Below are 21,000 nucleotides of genomic sequence, written 5' to 3'. Positions count from 1 at the left end.
AGAAATATGTTTTGTAACAGAGTCTGGACGTCTGGGCGCCAGTGACTATCCCACAGAAATCTGCATAACACTCAAAGTTGTGTTGTCAGTTTCCTGCCTAACAAGGGCCCATCCTCTGCTTTACTGCCGGTCTACAATGCGCTGGCCATTGCAGCGGCGGCTTCTCGGCGCTGGTCATTCTACCTGGACGCGGATGCCTCCCGACCAACGCCAACGCCAACCATCGTGCCTGCACAATGAGACCGCAGAACTCGGCCGTCTGGAAGTGTTTCCACCCAGGTTCCACAGAAAAATCGCGCTCCCCTCGGCCCACTGTCACCGTGCTCTTTTACTGCACTCGTTTTCATCGGCACCCTATTCCTTTGAACGCAGGTAAGGCTTACAGCTATTCCTTCACTAGAGCACGCAAGCAAGAGCGTTAACTACTACCCACAATTTCATCAGGATGTATGAAGACAAATCTTAATGAATATCATCTTCCCTAAGAACAAAAGTGGCATAACTCCGAATTAGAAGTGAGAGTGCCCTGCAAACTCTCACACACTTCACCAGTCCAAAAACGTATGAGACTTTTTTTTTTTTTTTTTTTTTTGGTCATCAGTCTACTGACTGGTTTGATGCGGCCCGCCACGAATTCCTTTCCTGTGCTAACCTCTTCATCTCAGGGTAGGGCTTGCAACCTACGTCCTCAATTATTTGCTTGACGTATTCCAATCTCTGTCTTCCTCTACAATTTTTGCCCTCTACAACTCCCTCTAGTACCATAGAAGTCATTCCCTCATGTCTTAGCAGATGTCCTATCATCCTGTCCCTTCTCCTTATCAGTGTTTTCCACATATGCCTTTCCTCGCCGATTCTGCGTAGAACCTCCTCATTCCTTACCTTATCAGTCCACCTAATTTTCAACATTCGTCTATAGCACCACATCTCAAATGCTTCGATTCTCTTCTGTTCCGATTTTCCCACAGTCCATGTTTTACTACCATACAATGCTGTACTCCAGACGTACATCCTCAGAAGTTTCTTCCTCAAATTAAGGCCGGTATTTGATATTAGTAGACTTCTCTTGGCCAGAAATGCCTTTTTTGCCATAGCAAGTCTGCTTTTGATGTCCTCCTTGCTCCGTGCGTCATTGGTTATTTTACTGCCTAGGTAGCAGAATTCCTAAACTTCATTGACTTCGTGACCATCAATCCTGATGTTAAGTTTCTCGCTGTTCTCATTTCTACTACTTCTCATTACCTTCGTCTTTCTCCGATTTACTCTCAAACCATACTGTGTACTCATTAGCCTGCTCATTCCGTTCAGCAGATCATTTAATTCTTCTTCACTTTCACTCAGGATAGCAATGTCATCACCGAATCGTATCACTGATATCCTTTCACCTTGTATTTTAATTCCAATCCTGAACCTTTCTTTTATTTCCATCATTGCTTCCTCGATGTACAGATTGAAGAGTAGGGGCGAAAGGCTACAGCCTTGTCTTACACCCTTCATAATACGAGCACTTCGTTCTTGATCGTCCACTCTTATTATTCCCTCTTGGTTGTTGTACATATTGTATATGACCCGTCTCTCCCTATAGCTTACCCCTACTTTTTTCAGAATCTCGAACAGCTTGCACCATTTTATATTGTCGAACGCTACAGTAAAAATAATTTGAAAAAAATTTGGAATAGAGGTTTCAATGCTTCATGTATTCTATGTTACATAGTCTCCTCCTCCTACATAGTCTCCTCCCACATGAGTAGGTCTATAACCCTGTGTGTGTGTGTGTGTGTGTGTGTGTGTGTGTGTGTGTGTGTGTGTGTGTGTGTGTGTGTATGTGTGTGTGTGTGTTTGTGTGTGTGTTTGTGTGTGTGTGTGTTTGTGTACGCCTTTGTGGGTTAGGTTATCAGCGCCCTCACGAAATTAGCGGGAACTAATGTCGTCAAAACGGAGAAAATGCGAGAAAAGCGATGAGAAGCAATCTGAGATAAAACTAATTTAGTCACATTCTGTCTTCCCCATGATCATCTTCATGATCACACTAGCTCACATAATGGACGGCAGTGTTAAAAGCATTCAAATGTTCTAAAGCTGTTAAGGAAAAACAAGGAATACTATAACAGATTCACAGGAATACGTATGCGGTTGGATGAGCACATACCAAAACACAGATAAGCCATACACTCTGATAATACATTATATACGTCTTCTTAAAATTTTAGGGAACAAGGCAGACAGTTCATAAAATTTTAAAAGTCGTACCACATCGGTTTGATTTTCAGCTAAAATAGTGGTCGAGTGTGTCGGCAAATGAGCTGCCACCATTTGGTCCAAAAATAGAATACAGTCTACTAAAATGTAGTGCACTGTGTGTGATCAGCTCGCCAGAAGCATTACACACTGGAGTGTCTTCTCGCCACAGAAGCCTTACATCGTGGGGCTGGAACCTATGGGAAGACATGTATGAAGGAACTTTTCCCATCTGCTTGCCTGGAAGAAGGTATGCCACTGCCGCATTCTGGGCTTTCTACAGTCATCGTATTATATGTCACTTCCAGCCATTCTTCTTCCCATCGACGCATCACTTTCTACCTCGACAGCGAGACGATAGCATGCGAGGGAATGGGAGAATGGCACATTCAATTAACTGAGGATCGTGATAGTCCTCCTTGGCTACTACATCTGTCCTTTCGTTCCCCGCAATCCAATGTGATCTCTCACCCAGCATAAAAACGTTTCCTTCCCCAGCGTCTGTAGATGGAGGAGGGCATCCTGGATATTCTGAACTACTTTATCTGCTGCATACAATCGTTTAGGGAATTAAGGGATCTAGGGTAATCGGAGCACACAAGAAATGTAGCACTCGAAGCATGTATCATCTGTCCCTGTGCCTGCAAGATCGCGTTGAAGACAGTAAAGTCTTAGAGCTGACGGATCTTAGGAACACGATCACGGAAAACAACAGAGCAACCAACAAAGTCCCCTGTTGAGACACAGCTACAGAGTTGTGGTGCTGAGCTGAAATGCCAGGAAAAATGTATTAAAACATGTTCAGGAGTGCAACGTTTCCTTTACTGCACTAAATCGAAAATTATGTGGACCTCTGCACTAAACAAGGTGGCAGGTGGTTAAAGCTCAGAAGTTTCTGTTGCACTTGTTCCGCATCAAGTGACTCCACCACACACTGCATGCGGATCCCAAAGGCCTTGTTGCTCGTGGACGATTGAGAAAAGGTGTCCCGAAGACGGGAAAGCAACAGTAGGACCTTACATACCTGACACACCATGAAGAGATGCCGCCGGATGACGAGTGGCGATTCCTCAGCCTCGGCACATAGACTGGGTATGGGGCTGGTCCTGTAAGCACCAATGGCCAGTCTAATACCCTCTTAGCAGATAGGGTCAATGATCTTCATATAAGAAGGCCTCGTTGATCCACACAACGTACACCCATGCTCTAGCCTTGGTTCAAATGGTTCAAATGGCTCTGAGCACTATGGGACTCAACATCTTAGGTCATAAGTCCCCTAGAACTTAGAACTACTTAAACCTAACTAACCTAAGGACATCACACACACCCATGCCCGAGGCAGGATTCGAACCTGCGACCGCAGCAGCTCTAGCCTTGATCGCACTGAAATCCTATAAAACAGGAGCAGACTCGTTCCATTCACTCCCCAATATTTGTGGCTAAGGAATTTTATATTATATTATTCAGTTTCTTCTGGGTTCTGCATTTCAGATCTCTCATGTGTTGTAACCGCAAAAGTTTTTAGGCAAAAATGATGGCCATAAAACTCACTGAGTCTTTAAAATGTAGAATGGTGTCCCTCATATGCAATTCAGGTGAAATAGAAATACGACGAGAAGAATTAAAAGGAACACACACAAACACATCTGCAGAAAGCTGGGAACCCGTCTTTGCAGCCCATTCGTCTAACCTGTGTTGTAAGTTGCAACTGATGAGTCCCTGTCGCAATACTAGAGAAGAAACTGAAAACTGAAAAATCGTCCACAACTAAGGAGCATCGTACCGCACTCCTTACCGTAGATGTACTACTGTTTTCGTCTGTGGCGAAGAGTGTAACACTTAGAACACTGCCCTGAGGAACACTACCTGTTGTTCAAGACGATTCGACAGCACGTAACCAACTCGGGACCAAAAACAGTGCTGAGATAGGAAGGACCATGTCAAGAAAGGGAGGTGGCCACGAAAGTCCCATTGGTGGAGCTGATCTAGATTATTTTGTCCCCAAGTAGCTTCGTACGCCTTACTGGTATAAAAGAATACATTGAGACAGTGATGTTTACATAGTAAAACCTGCTGGATAGCCGCCTCTAGGAGGATCAGGTTGTCGAAAGTGGATCGAAATCTCCGGAATCCACACTGAGCAATACTAACGAGTTGCCCGGTGTCTAACATCCAGACTAGACGAATGTTAACCATTCGTTCCAGGGTCTTTGCTACACAAATCGTTAAGATGATACTCTGATAACTAGTGGGATTCGCTCGATCTTTACCAGGTTTGCCAAGAGATGTCAAAATTGCCTCCACCCACGTGTTAGGAGATTAGCCAGTCTACCATATCAAATTAAAAATTTCCTTTGACGCTACCAGCAAATGTCGAATCATGATGTTACAGATTAGGTCGTAATCGAGACCAGTATAATGATCCTCAGACGGTGCCGAATACAACTCCCACATAGAGAAATTGTAATTCTAAGACTAGTATTTGTTGGATTTGACGTCCTTCCGGCCCCTCTCTACGATCATGCAGTAGCGGCGGAGCCCTATATGCTGGCTGACAATGCCAGTAGTCGCCACAGGCTCTGCCATCGTCTGTCCAATATCCCCGACGTTGTTTTTGAGGAACCACTCTCAAAACACTTCTGCTACGGGTAAACTACTGTGTTTACTGGAAATCCTCCTAATTGTTTCCCATGTTTTTATAGAAAGATAGTGAGAATTTGATAGAGTTCACGAATGCTTGTCACGACCTTTTCTCCCCCTCTTTAATCAAGCGTCGATCCATGACTCTCGCGACTCGAAAGGTTGCAAGACTGTATTCCTATGGGCGGCATTTAAATCGTAGTAGAGCCACGTGCCTGACCAGAATTGCTGAGCAGCACTTATCAGTCCACCAAGATACAGGTTACCTCCTAAGATGACTTGTGGATAAGTCATGGGCATGGTGGATCACTCGTATGATGTTGTCGACCCATTCCTGGACGCCGCCTCGATCTTCAGACACAGGCAGCTGTCCCAACAGCATCCAATTAGCTCTGCTGACCATACATATCAGCGGATGCTTTACAGTAATGCTCCATCCGGTAGGTGGATCCATGCTGTCACTGGAATGGAGGTCATCAGTTGCTTCCCACTGAGCAGAATCGGGGATAGCTGGAGAGCAGAGATAGAGGCTGATGGCTGAGCAGAGAAATGAGTAGGATTCCCCGTATTGAGGAAGAACAGCTCATGAGACACCATGAGGCTCTCCAAAACTCGATCCCTTGGGCAAGGTGAGCTCGAGTTCCACAATACATTAATGGCACTGAAGTCACGCTGTAGGAGAAATGAGTGGGGGAGTTATTCTGCAAATTGCGTGAGAGTCTTAGAGTTTGATGTGTCGACAGAAGTGCCGAAAGTGCCGATACAGTGTGGTTTTAGGAGACCGAAATACACGCTATAAGCTCACGCAGGATGGCGTGAGGTCTGAAACAGGATACGTTATGAGTGCTATAAAGAAAAGTACGTAGCTACTGGAATACTTAACTTTAATCCATCATTTGTATACATCGTTCTTGACGATACAAGGGAGACTCTGTAGATACATGCAATGTTACTAATGGCGCCTTGCTAGGTCGTAGCCATTGACTTAGGTGAAGGCTATTCTAACTATCTGCTCTGCAAAGGAGCGAGGCTTCGTCAGTGTGCATCGCTAGCTACGCCGTCTGTAGAACTGGGGCGAGTGCTAGACCTGCCGTGTGGTGGCGCTCGGTCTGCAATTACTGATAGTGGCGACACGCGGGTCCGTCGTATACTAGCGGACCGCGGCCGATTTAAAGCTACCACCTAGCAAGTGTGGTGTCTGCCGGTGACACCACAGAGTTTATGACATTTTGTGGAGATAGATACAGAGAGCATATAGCAATCTTCTGACTTACATGAACTTCAACGGCTGTTGCTTGTAGATCAGTAACCAGTGAGAGAGCAGAAGAATGGTATGCATTCTTGACAAACAGAGCAATCCTTTCCTTGGCTCTTTCCCCAGCTGTCATCTTTTCAGTGGCGACTATATCCCCCTAGCACAGGGGCGTCAGCGACTTTCAAATGCTTTTCTTGTAAACCCATGCACAAGGCGCGTGGCTGTGCTACGAATTACAGTTATTCAACATGAGTCCTGAACCCAGTCACGTCCCACTGTAATACTAGGAGCATTTATAACAGGTGTTGCATTTTCACCTGTCTCTATGCACGGATGAGGAGACTGCAATGGTTGGAGGTTCAGTCTTGAGGCGAGGTAGTTGCCCCTGTGAGACTTCACATGCTACTGGCTCTGAAGAAGAAGCAGTTGTACCATTAGGTCGAATGGAGTCGACGACATCTGAAGGTTTAGTGGCTGTTTTAGCCTGCAGCGGAAGCTTCTCGTTTGCTTGTTTGGCTTGGGAAGATTTTATAGGAACTGCCGCAGCGCCGGTAGAGGCATTTTGGATTCTGTACGAAATCCCCCTTTGGATGTGCCAGGGGCCCCGCAAATACGGCGACAGTGGCTCTACCTGGTGTCCTCAGCGAGGCCATGGGCTCTATCGCCAGACCAGCTGAAACACTAGGCAGAGATGTACAACCATCCTTTTCGGCCTTACCACATTTGCCACAAGTGGCTTCGCCCTTACAAGCGAGAATATTGTGGCCATAGCGCATTTAAAACAGCCTGTAGGACTGCGTATGTAAGGCCGCAAGCTTAGGCGATGGAAACGTGCCTTAATGTGCTCTGGACGTTTCATCCTTTTAAAATTAAATATAAACGAGTCTGACTTGATCAGACCGCCATCCACCCTTTACATTACAATTTGCACATCAACAATGCCTTCTTGGAACCACTCAGCTTTAAGTTCCTCTATGGCGATATCTGCCAGACCTCTGCTTGACAAAACACCTTTGCTGTAGTTCAAGGTGTTTTGGAGCTTCGTTTCAGTTGAATATTTTCTAAGATATTTAGCTATCTAGAGATTTTACAGTGGGTGAAACCTAGAAGTTTCTGTCAACAGCGTCCCATGGCACAACCGCAAGACAGATTTTAAAGTGCCAGCAATGCCCTCTAAACCTTTTCGAATGTGTAAAAGGGAAATTTTCTCAAAACTGCTCTCTTTGCTCTAAATTATTAAAAACGCTTCCTACTATTAACACAAGAACTCTGAAAAATCTCTGAGTCTGGACGACTGGCCACAGTAGCTCTCTTGTTGGATTGGGTGTTAATACCCACCAGCGGTACACCAATTCCGCTGGGAGTGGAGAATTTAACTTCGAAGGCAGTTAGGGAAATGAGAGTCCACTCAGACATAGCCTCACATGACAGAGTATGCCTTATACAAGTGAGGTGCGGAAGTTTCCCAGAATTTTCCCGATACCGACTGTTCCACCTCAACAGCCACTCATCCCATCGCCGTGTATGATAGCTGGAGAGCGTGTTCAACAGAAATTCTCACCATCCCCGAGATCCGGGAGACCTTGCCAAGAGCCCCGTTTCTTGTGGCACGCAACGTTTCACCACCGCGCCGTACAGTGGTCGCTGAAGCATGCGCAGAGCTTACAATGACACAATATTGGCGGTACTTATCACTCCTCAGGAACCCCGTGATCACCTAGCCCGTACTCAGAAATCGAATGCTGAGCCTTTGAGGGCGCATACAACGCAGAACGTTCATGTAACCGTGTTAAACTGCCAGAAAAAGGCATTCCTAGGAATGCTGTTCAATACGGATGTCACGTTGGCTTGAATGCCATTTACATTAGTAAAGCGTTGCCCCTTCATACATATTTCAGCAGTTCGTAGTTTAGTGGTACGTTCGCATTGATAAGACAAATTCTCGTCATCCATGATGATTTTTTTTTAGCAGAAAAGATTGCCCGTATTTTGCATTGCATCCAAGTCATCACAGGCGTCCATGTGTCGTTTTTGTTATGGAGTCAAGAAGTGCTGGATATATTTGCACATACTTTCTCTTCTTCCAAACATCGTGGAGAATGTCTTGGACACTTGATTAGGAGATGTTGCATCACTGCGATTTTTAACACAACAACGTCAACACACTGCAGCGGCACGTCCACCACTAAGCACTGCCAGCTCACAACTGACGGGTCGAATGTATATCTGTTGTTTACAGTTGATGGTTGAAGTCACTCAACTGACGTCGCTTAAACGTCACAAATAGAATCAGTCCCGGAATTTTTTTACGGACGCCGTATTTTTTCAGTTCAGATCTTCATTATCTTACAGTTCTGCTAGTTTCGTACGTTGTGGATCAATAAACTACGAAATTACCGGTTACGTTCATGGCTATTTCTTCATAACTATTATTCTTTCGCAATTTTAGAAACATTAACGTTACACGAATCACGTACAACATATACTACTGAGGTGCACTGAGGTGACAAAAGTCAAGGAATACCTCCTAACATCGTCTCGGACTTCCTTTTGCCCGGCGTGGTGCAGTAACTCGACGTGGAAGGCATTCAACAAATTTTTGGAAGCCCTGTGCAGACTTATTGAGCCATGCTGTCTCTGTAACCTTCGATAACTGCGACAGTGTTGCCGGTGGAGCATTTATGCCCCATAAATGCTTGATGGGATTCATGTTGGGCAATCTAGATGACCAAATAAAGCCCTCCAGTTGCCCAGAATATACTTCAAACCAGTCGCGAATAATTGTGGCCCAGTAACCTGGAGAAATGTCATCCATACAAGCCTGATCGTTGTTTGGGAACACGAAGCCAGTGACTGGCTGCAAATGCTCTCAAAGCAGCCGAACGTAACCGTTCCCAGTCAATGATCGATTCAGTTGGACCAGAGGACTTAGTCCATTCCATGTCAACACAGTTCACAGTATTAGGGAGCCACCAGCACCTTGCACACTGCCTTGTTGACAGCTTGGGTCCACGGCCTCGTGGGGTCTGCGCCACACTCTGACCCTGCCATCAGCTCTTACCAACTCAAATCGGAATTCATAAGCTCAGGCCAATGTTTTTCAGTTGTGTATGGTCCAACCGATATTGTCACGCTGTAGGTGATATGATGTTGTTAGCGAAGGCAGTCGAGTAGGTCGTCGGCTTCCACAGACCATTAACATCAAATTTTGCCGCCCTGTCATAACAGATACGTTCGTCGTGAGGCCCACATTGATTACTGTGGTCATTTCACGCAGTGTTGCTTACCTGTTAGCACTGAAACTCTACGCAAACGCCACTGCTCTCGGTCGTTAAGTGAAGGTCACCACTGCGCTGTCCGTCGTGAGAGGTAATGCCTGAAATTTGATATTCTCGGCACACTCTCTACACTGTGGATCTCGGAAAACTGAATTCCATTCCCGAAAAGAAATCTCCCATGCTTCTAGTACCAACGATCATTCCGCATTCAAAGTCTATTAATTCCTGTGCGGCCAAAATAACGTCGGAAACTTTTTCACATGATTCACCGAAGTGACAGCTCCCCCAGTACACTGCCCTTTTATACCTTGTGTACTCGATACTACCGTTGTCTGTATATGTGCATATTTCAATTCAATTGGTTCTGAGCACTATGGGACTTAACATCTGAGGTCATCAGTCCCTTAGAACTTAGAACTACTTAAACCTAACTAACCTAAGGACATCACAAACATCCATGCCCGAGGCAGGATTCGAACCTGCGACCGTAGCGGTCGCGCAGTTCTAGACTGTAGCACCTCGAACCGCTCGGCCACACCGGCCGGCTATATGTGCATATCCCATGACTTCTGTCACCTCAGTGGTACAATGTATATGAAGAAAATTTACCTTTCTCACAAAACAAGAAAGTGGGCAATGCGGGCGACACGGCTCTGGGACACACTGTGGCCAATCGCCATCTCCTTGTTGCACTCGCTGACAATACTCAGCGGTTAGATGATTACATATTTTAGCACAGCTGCGCTATGTTAACTGTTAGGTACAACTATTTCAAGTTTAATTTACACCAGTTATTGTATTATTTAATGCGAGAAGATGATTATCGTATCGTCACAACCTGATACCGAAGTTCTTTGTCGAGATTTTCAGGAGGAACATTATAAAACCGTTGTGTGAATGAAACAGAGGGCGGAAATACTACGGAAGACAAATGGATAGTTTGGGAGACGGAATAGCAAATGCACAAGAGGGTCAAATTGGCAAAAAGGTCAAGCCCATTAGAAATGCTTGAGTAATACGCGAGGTACTGAATTTAACTGAAAGAATGAGAGTACATAAAACGCAGATGAAGCAGGAACGGGTATACAGGTGGTTAAAATGTGAGATTAACAGAAAACGCAAATTGACGAAGCAGGATTCTCTAGGCCAGAGCTGCAAAACTGTAGAAACATGCGTGTACACGGGAAAGATAGATGCCACCTATAGGAAAACAGTAGAGGTCTCTGGAGGAAAGTTAAGGATTAGATAGATATTAAGAGGTCAGATGGAAAGCTAACACTAAACTAATAAGGGAAAACTGAGAAGTGGAAGATATATACGCAAGGGCTATAGAAAAGAAACTAACTTAAAGACAATGTTACGGAATGGGAAGAGGAAGTTGGTGAAGAGGGGACAGGTGACGTATTACAAGAAGAATTTGGCTGAGAACTGAACGACCTAAGTCGAAACAAAGCAATGGTAACTGGTGACATTCCATCAGAATAATTAAGATGCACGGGATACACACCGTGCCAAACTTTTGATGATATCCGAATCATCTACCATATACACTGTTACACTGATGAAACATACAGCGAGAAAATTTAACACTTTCCTACAAACAAAATATGAGGGAAATATGATATGAGCGGAATACCATCAGATTTCTAGAAACGTATAATAATTCCCATTCCAAAGAAGAACTGCGCTCATTGTTCTGAAATTATTACACCAACTATTAAATATGCTATGGTAGCAAAATACTGACGCGAATTATTTACAGAAGAATGGAAATACTAACAGTAGACGGTCAGTTTGGGTTCCACCGAAATCTAGGAACATGTGAAGCAAGAGTGACTCCAAGACTTGTCTTAGTTTACAGAGTGAAGAAAGTAAAACATTCGTTTATAGTATTTGTATATTACAGAAAGCTTTTCGCAATATTAACTAGAACACACTCTTTGAAATTCTGAGGTAACTGCTTTAAAACATTAAAAGCTTAACTACAAGTTGTACAGAAACAAGGCTGTAGTTCTAAGAATCAAAAGACATTAAAAGAGGGCCAGTATTTGAGAAGTTAATGAGACAGAGTTGTAGCTTATCCACGGTGTTATTCACTATCTGCACCGAGGAAACAGTAAAGGAAATAACGTAGAGATTTTGAAAGAGGAAACAAAATTAATTTAAGCAAAATATAAACTTGACATTTGCTGATGACAACGTAATTCTAATACATACGGCGAAGGACTTGGAGTGGATATTGTTTTGAAACACTGTTACAAGGTCAACAATGTAAGTCAAAATTAATAAAATGTAATCAAATTAAATCGGGCTGTACTGAGAGAGTTAGGTAAGAAAATACGCACGAAGAGTAGTAGATGAGTTTTGGTTCTTTGGCAGCAAAATAACTATGACCGAAGAAAAGTGGATATATAATTCAGATTGATAACGGCAAGAAAAGCGGTTCTGAAAACAGGGAAGTGTAAACAGTGAATACAAATTTTGTGGTTCACTCAGCCTCGCGATGCCAATTGAGGAGGTACTCGACCGAATAGTAGCGGCTTCGGTCAAGAATACCATCATAACAACCGGGAGAGCGGTGTGCTGACCCCACGCCCCTCCTATCCGCATCCTCCATTGAGGATGACACGGCGGTCGGATGGTCCCGGTAGGCCAATCTTGGCCTGAAGACGGAGTGCTTTTTTGTATACAAATTTTTGTGCTAGGAAGACTTCCTTAAGGTATTTGTATGGAAGGTAGCCTTGTACGAATGTAAAAGTGGTCGATAAGCAGTTAAAAAAAAAGTCAAAAGAACCTTTGGAAATGTAGGTGTAGCTTAATATTCACGTACATCGAATCAATCAGACTAATGGGAAAAGTTATAGGTTGAAATCAAGCTAAAACAAGATCCAAATTCGTATGAGAGGAATTAAAAAAAGGGCTGTAAGTAACTGATAGGACCAGATATAAAGAATTTCGCATAACTGCAGAGCAAATGTAGACATAAATACCGTATAATATGTTGTGTCTTTCATCATATTATAATTCACCTACGTACAATTTTATCGCTTATAATTTGTATGTATATGAAACTCCATGGCAGATTAAAACTGTATTCCAGACAGGAACTCGAACACCGAACCTTTGCTTCGCAAGGAAGTTCTTACATAGCTCAGTTGGTAATGCACTTGCCGACGAAAGACGAACGTTCCACGTACAAGTCCCTGCTTCGTTCACAGCTGTAATATGGCCGGAATTTTCAAATCAGCGCTGAAGAGTAAAAATTCATTATGTATTATATGTTTTCGTTACATGTCTCGTTTTAGCTGAAGTATATGCTAATTGATCTCAGCATTAGTCAAAATCCCCTAGCCTCTCGTCACTCCTTCACAGTGGTTGTCACTGCACTGTCACGAATCAGCTGTCATAGATGATTTTTATTCGAAGAGACATCCAACTCAACTTTTTATTGAAATATCAGACAAACCCTGTCATGCGTACCCCTGAGCCAAAGAAGCGATTGTGGACAATGTCATTTAACTGACATCTTAACATAATTGCGTTAGGGTGAAGTCACATGATCTTCTGTTATCTGTTGACATTGTAGTTGAAGAAGCAAATCAAGATTATAAATTTCAGTCACAGGGGTGTTAAAATTATCATCTGGATACGTTGCAAAAATTCTAAGTTCTGGAGAGTGTTTTTACACAAGCTCTCAAGGATAAATGCTGACGCTTGGCGTACACGTTATTAGTGTTTACCCTGCACTTGAAATTAAATAGTCATCTCTCACGAATATCTTCTTCCTATATTAACTTCTGTTTGTGCAACTGGTAAGCAATCTTCAGAGCGTGACACAGACATAAACAATACGGACGCAGCAGCAATTAAAATCCTCCAGTGACAAACTACAGCCTACTTCTGATAACAGATTGCTGCAAATATCCTCTCCCACACATTGGGTGTTTTGTTCAGAGGCTGCTGATCGTCTGACTTTTCCTTTTGCGACAATAGTCTGTGCTTCAGAGCTGCTGGTAGTATCTCCGGATGTTATTACACTCGAATCGCAACTGAACTTATTAGGGAGCACATTCATTAGGAATCCCTATCGCTGTTAATTAATCGTATATTTTTAAAATAGCATAATTCGATAATTAGCGTAATTCCATAATTTGATGATTCTGAGTCTGATATTGTTTCAGGTACTACATTTGTAACTGCACAAACTGATATTATAGGGTTGTCAGTCCGTCCGTTAGTGAACAGTCTATAAGATTCTGAGAAACAATGTTATTTTTGTAAGGGCATCAGTCAATGATAGGTGTCCTGTTAAAAGTAAAGAGAGGCATCAGTAGTCACTCATGCCCTTTGAAAATAAAGCTTAGATTGCAGCAGTGTTAATGCTGTATGTCATTTAACACCTTTTACACGCACCCCTAGGTAGCATTACCAGTAGTGTTAACAAGAAAACAACTTGAAAGGTCTCTGTTGGATTCCTTTCATGTTTGATTTCTTAAATCTGTTGTCATTTATGGAATAAATTCCTCTTCTAAATTTACTGTGGCGTTTCTGACTATCTGGGAGAAGACTGAGTAGTGGAACGTGTTACTTTTACACGTAAACAAGAACGATCTGACACACTACTACACTTTAAAACACAGTTTATATGTAATTCATGTCACACAGTCTCATACGGAACCTACATCCGCTTTCTGTTATATACTGTATATGATAAGATACTGTCATCCCCCTTCCCTTCTGTGTGAGAGGATGAATGAGCAAATGTATTTGTAGTTGCATGCTTGAGGGTAGCAGACAAGCCTGTCTGCTAGAGAACAGTAGGACCAACGTCGGAACAGGTAGCTACGCTTCCTAAAAGCAAAGAGGTTTCTATCCTTAGTATGGTTCTGTCCGTCCGTTGTCATGTTGGTATAGGAAGCTGCCCCTCTGGCCACTTCCGTTTGTCTTTGTGAGCCACCCTCAGGAAGAACGCTGGGCGGTAGAGAGTTGCAGTCTGGCGGTGGCGAGCGTCTGAAGTGGTAAGATCTCCGGGTAAGCGCGTGTCTGCTAAGTCCATAGGACAATGGATTTGTTAAGTTCAGCCTAACTGAAAATTTAATCATCTTTATCTCGGGTTTAGCTCTAAAATATCTAAGGTTATCTTAAATTGCAGCGTAGTGTAATTCTCGTGTGAAGTTCAGATTATTTTGGGGTAGTTGGTTTGTCATTACTTTGCGAGTAAAGTGGAACCACGTGTTGATCAGTAACTCTAACTAAGTTCATCACTCTTAAATGTGAATGCTTGTGTGATTATAACGTCTCGTCTGGACAATATTTTACAATATAGCAACTTTTCTTTATGCTTTTCTTTATGTTCAACCCACGTGGAGTGTACTTTGCGAGACCAGTACCACGTGCTTATATAACTGTTTGACCCATCAGGTTAATAGTAAGACGTTAGTAACCAGTTCAAGGTTTTGCTTTTGTCAATTGCTTTTCGATCTAATGTATTTTAATTATCAAAATTATTGTGGAGTTGTACGCTTTGTGTAAACCAAATTGACCACGTGGAGCATGTGGTGTAATCATCAAAGTAGCCCTCAGCTATTCTTTTTGCGAAGACTTCACAAAGAGTTAATATGAATTTAGTATACCAGTGTGTGGTAATTACATGACGGACAGGATTGTGGTATGAACGTAATTTCTTTGGGTGAAAACTGAATCTGTTGGTTGTGGTTAATTTCTTCTTGCTTATGTTTCAACGTTCTTTGGGCGTTGTTTTGTGAATGCAGGGTTGTATGCAGTCTCCCAATCTTGGCTCCATATTTGATGTGTTCCGTAAGATTAAAATCTCACATTTTTACAATCCTTAAACAAGGCACCAGCTCAGTTATAACTCACGTATAATATGCTGAAATTTCAATGAACAATCTTAAAATAAATTTCCAAATATAAACTGATTTCTTTCTTTTTATTTAAATTCTCCTTTTTATATATAGATATATTACCGGTTGCTGTATGACTAAAAGATTATAATCAATGTCAGTCTGATTGGTAATGTGGTAAACCTAGACTAGTTACCTGATGAAACAGTTGCCCAGTAATCCACGGTTAACGTCCCCAGACAGATCACGGCTTTTAACCCACTTTTATGGTCTTGTCTATCAGTTCCGCTCACACCACAAATTAATGTAGCAATATTACACATGGCGACCCTGTTCTGTGATTCCGCTAGACTCTGGAATCTCTGAGACGTTAGATTGCAAGCGTTATATAATCTTAATTTTTTTTCCCTACAGCGCTCAAACAACTTCTGCGTTGTTTCTGAGGAGACTTTCTAAAGATTCACTGCGTTGTTGAGCGGCGTTGTGTTGTTTGTCTTGTTGTTTTGTTTCTATATTTGTGTGTTTTATATGTGTGTGTGGTTTTTTTTTTCTCGCTTGTAAATTCCACTGTTTCGATCAAAGATAAAAATTTGTTTTGCGTGTGAAAAAGTGAGTACTAGGTTGGGTACCTTTCGTGTAACTGTCGAAATTTTTGGGGGATACATTTACTGTGATTAGTGTGTTGCGTACTGGGTATAAATTGAACTAATACAGACACGTAACCAAACTAAAAGTAAGCGGTCCGACAACTTAAGCAACATGGACGAAGGGGATAATTTGATTTCGAATGTTAACGCGTCGGGCGGTTCCGAAAATGCAATGGGAAATACTTCAGACGAAATGCAGAACAGCACGAACGGGCTCACATCAGAGCCACAAATTAATTTGCCTCCTACTAACCAAAATGATCTGGCAGAACTCATGAAAGCCTTATTGCAACAAAATAAAGAAAACGCACAGAAATTTGAAAAATCGATCCGCGAGCTAGGCGAACAAATGACGCATAAATTTGAAAAATCGATCCGCGAGCTGGGCGAACAAATGACACATAAATCAGAAAAATCGATCCGAGAGCTAGGCGAACAAATGATGCAGAAATCAGAAAAATCGATCCAAGAATTAGGCCGTACATTTGAACAAATCGATGACCGTCTGCAAGCCGTAGAACAGGGCAAGCAGAGTGGCGATGCCGAATCTAAAGAGAGCGAAGAACATCTACTTAGGAATTTCCAAGTGCTGAGAGAAGAATGCCAAAGGAAACACCAGCAGGTACTCTCGAGGGTCCAAGAGGCGGAAACGCATTGTCCCACGTCCGTTAGCAACACAATAGCGGACAACAGTTTAGCGATTCACGAGCTGAACCAGTCTGGTTTCGGCAGTCCTGCACGCCTATTCGACCACATGCTGCAGGAAAATCAATTTTTATACGACCCATACGGGCCTGCGGAACTAATTAGGATATGCATCACCAAATTGCCGATGCACTTGCGCCACGTCATTCTTGCGGGACGATGCAAAGAGGACGTGGAAACGTTTAAAACACTTCTCCAAGAGTTGGGATATAATACAGCAGAATGCCCGCCTAATCAGGCACAAAGTTATTACGGGGCACAGCAGCGCGATCGCAGTCGTGGCCGTAGTACTAATCAACGGCGTGACTGGTCGTCGCGACGCGAACGGAACAATAATCGGGACCGGCCGTATAGAAACTGGGGTAACAGTCGCGAACACAGGTGGAACAACGAAAATGATCGAGGGCGTGGACAAGATCGTGAACGCAACAGGTACGGCAACCAGCATCGTTACTACGATGAACACAGTGGGAGTAGGATTGTAGGCGGAGCCCCACATGATGTTGAAATTCGGCCGGCCAACCATAGACATAATCCAGTAAATGGAAATGAACGAAACCGGCAATGACAAATGATCAGCCCAGAAGGCGCCAATCGGAACAAATGAGCGACATGGCAAATGAGTACGTAGGGTTTATAGTGAAGAGAAACAATTGATTAGTTTAAATTTGTGACATATGCATTTTGAATAATACGTTGGTAAAAATAATGATAAAGATGTTTCTATGTGATGTTTCTTGCTTTTTTTTCCCTTGTGCAATTAGGATTTAGGTTGGTTCTAATGTGAACATAAAAGGTTTCCTTGTGAACGAGTGAAATGCTGTTTGTTTTTTTTTGTGTAAATTGAAAAGAGTCGCTCCTGAGAGAAGCAAGATCTGTGTTGAATTAATGCAAAACTCAGGGGAATATCCGATCTGTGGGTATTATGGGTCTGGCAAACCCAGGTCCCCAGCTGTTAGTAGCCTTGTTTCCGATTTTCTGCTTTCAGTGCTACTATCTATCTATTACTATTCTATATCTGTCAGTATAAATGAGGATCTCTTACTATAGTATGCGTGCTGTATGAATATTTTAAGATGGGAGAACTCTGAGAAAGGAATGAGTAAGTTTGGAATCATGAAAACAGGATGCGATAATACTATTGTTTAACCATTGGCTTCCCAATATGCGATGATATGTTAATATTGATGATATATGTCTTTTTTGTTATTTATAGCTGAGTACGTAAAGTGCTGTCTGTGGATTTCGTAAGTAGATTGATTCCCTTCAAGGTGAAAGAAGAATTGTGGTTTGTGTAATTTACGTCGCCCTGAAATATTATTGTGGCAGTCAAATACGAGCAGCTTTTCAGCAAATGGAGAATGGAACGGAAATATGGATCCTTTTTGTAGTCTTGATTGATGTTGAGCCAAAGCCTAAAAAATTATTCTGCGTTAATACTTGTCCTAGAAAAGCGACGTTTATGTGTTTTGCTGATGCTGTGAGCATTACAGCTTACTGTTTTCGCTGGTGCGGGATGCACTGCAGCCTATATGATGCGTACTGAGGAAATTTTCCCTCTTGAAGGTAGAGGAAGATTAAATAATTTTGATTATGGGAGCGAAGGAAAGCTTGGTTTAAGGTAATAAGGATGAAGCAAAACATTTGTCATTTAAACTACAGGAGGATTCGGATCTTTTGTGTCTGTTGTAAGTTCAATATGTTAAGATGATACTGTTTTACAGAATAGAGGTGACCACAATTTTGCCATTCATGAGAAATGAATCCAGAATAATCACCACAGGCGAAATGACTGATTTGGAAGCGAGAGGTAACTTAAAGAAGGAACGAAATCGCAGCAAAATGGGTAAGAAAATGTAGTATAACTTGTATAGTGCAGACATTTTTACCGTTCTCAGAGCCATCTGTGTGATTAATTCTTGTGATAACGTAATTTTAGATGAAATTTTCTTACTGTTTTATGTGTGAATATATGAGAATGATAAATGTATAATTGCGAGTCTCTTTTCAGGTGTGCGAACTGGTATAAATGTTTTGGTGTGTAAATAACCATTGTTCTTTTTACTGTGTATGTTTAAGGAAAGTTTCTCCATATTTATCATGTGACAAGACGTATGCCGCGAGCGTCAAGAAGAGGACGAATTAGAACAATGTTGTAGTGGTATATACACGGTGTGGAAATAGCATTGAAGTAGCTTATTGGCTTAACTAGTAGTGGATAGAAGTAGAATATTGAGTAATGCATGTTTATGGGTAGTTAGTTTGTAGAATAGACAACAGGTGTGCATGTATGTGTGTGTAAATAACATGTGAACCCTATGCTGTCCTGACCTATACTTGCACAAGGCATAATCCTATTCATTTTAGTGAATTAATAAGTAGCATTGGATTTATTAAAACGTAAGTGAACCACATTAGTGGTGTGGATTTAAATATTATATTGTCAGTTCATTTAATTCTTATTTTTTTTACATTGTAAAGTCATTTCACTTTTATTTTTTTTACATTGTCAAGTCATTTAAATTTTATTTTATATTGTCGATTCATCTAATAATTTTTTTTTTATAAAAATAAAGTCTCACTTTGTTCTTAAAAATTGTGAAAGACAATACTAAGTGGTATTATGTATGACATTGTGTAATCACATAAGGATGATGAAAAATTTCTGTGAATGCAGTTAAGAACGTGAAAGCGAACCGGCAAAACTCTTAAGAGACAGCGCGAGCAGCCGGACTAGTTGTAAACTGGCGGGTTTCCCAGCAGGACACTCTGTCAGCCAGGCCACTTCGGGAGCGCGGCCGACAACAAAAGAAGGGTACGCGGCAAACACTTTCCCTTGTACCTGGAGCTAATGCGCGGCCGCCCCGGGCGACCCTTCCTCGAGGCGATGACCTGAGATGGGCGAGCGGTCCACCGCGCGGAAATCCATCTGCTGGCAACGCACCACACGCACGCGACCGTGACGAGACGGCCGCGGAGAAACAACACAAGGGGCGTGGAGCCTTTTGACACATACTGTCCAGAGAAACTTGCAGACGTCAACGACGCCTATCGACATTTCCTGACGGATGCCTACTGTCAAGCGACAGTAAATCATGGTTCGATGTTCTCTGGTCGCTAAGGGTGGCACAAAAGAAGAGCCATTAAGTGTCATCCTTGCCCAGGAATATCAACCTGGCGTGTCAATCGAGGATACCGCACGAATTTGACAACACAAACATGGAACCAAATCGAGATGTACGTGACACAGACCACCAAGAGAAACTTCATGAGAGGGCAGAGACGGCGGGATTGCACGCAACAGATGGACAAAAATCCCTACTGACAGCTGCGGCGACGCACCCCCTTCCCCTCCCCTTATATTGTGCCTCGGAACAGTGGAACTAGTGAGTGTATCAGTGAACGGTGATTATACGGTTCTTAGTTCAATGCATATACGTGTGTTTCTGTCACAGAAACTTTGACTCGTGTGTTTTGCAGGGATTCGATTTATTGGTGTTTATTAGACTGACTCTTGTATTTTGCAGGTGTTCTATTTATCTTTTTTAGACTTTGACTCTTGTATTTTGCAGGTGTTTTATTTATAGGTGTTTTTTTTTGTTTTAGATGTTGACTATTGTACTGTTTTATTTATCAATGTTTGTTTTTGTGTGATGTATTAGATTTGTGATATTTTGTTTCGTAAATTCATTGCTGTGGCATTGCTTCGTTTATCAGTCAGATAGCTTTTTATTCTCATTGGACTGTGATCGATTAGCCTTTGCATGGGGCATATTTACTGTGAGGAACCCCTTAAGGGTAACAATCACATAATTATTGAAGTTTCAGTATAATGACACAGTGCTCATTGTTTGCTAGCTAATTGAAATATAGGAGAGTGACTAATTTGTGCCACATAGTTATTTTAATTCTACAAATTACTAGTTTTATACGATATAGAATTTTTTTGCGATAACCACTTTGTAAAACATGTTTTTTCTCTTATCATTTTTTTTTTTTTTTTGCTTTTGCGGATTGTGCATTGTAATGTTCTGCTTTATGATACTGATGTTATTTCATGTTCTTTTTTAATTGCTGTGGCATCTTTGCTATTTTCATAAATTTTGCTTGTTAATAATCAGTCATAAATTTGCCTGTGATCAGTTGGCTCTTGCAATGAGTAAATACTGGTGAACTCCATAAGGGTAACAACCAGAAATTGTTTTCATATTAATGACACAGGAACCATTGTTTATACTTGCTGACCGAATTAGGTCTACACTATCTTTTAAATAGGTGTCACAGATTGTGTTCCTTTTTTTCTGTTTGAAATTAGTAGATTTTAAAGATTTGTTGAAATTATTGTGTTTTAGCAAGTAGCTGGTGACCTTTTG

The sequence above is a fragment of the Schistocerca serialis genome, chromosome 4 (genome assembly GCF_023864345.2).
Source record: "Schistocerca serialis cubense isolate TAMUIC-IGC-003099 chromosome 4, iqSchSeri2.2, whole genome shotgun sequence".
NCBI lineage: Eukaryota > Metazoa > Arthropoda > Insecta > Orthoptera > Acrididae > Schistocerca > Schistocerca serialis.
The sequence above is the reverse complement of the archived record's forward strand: the minus strand, read 5'-3'. Positions refer to the sequence as shown.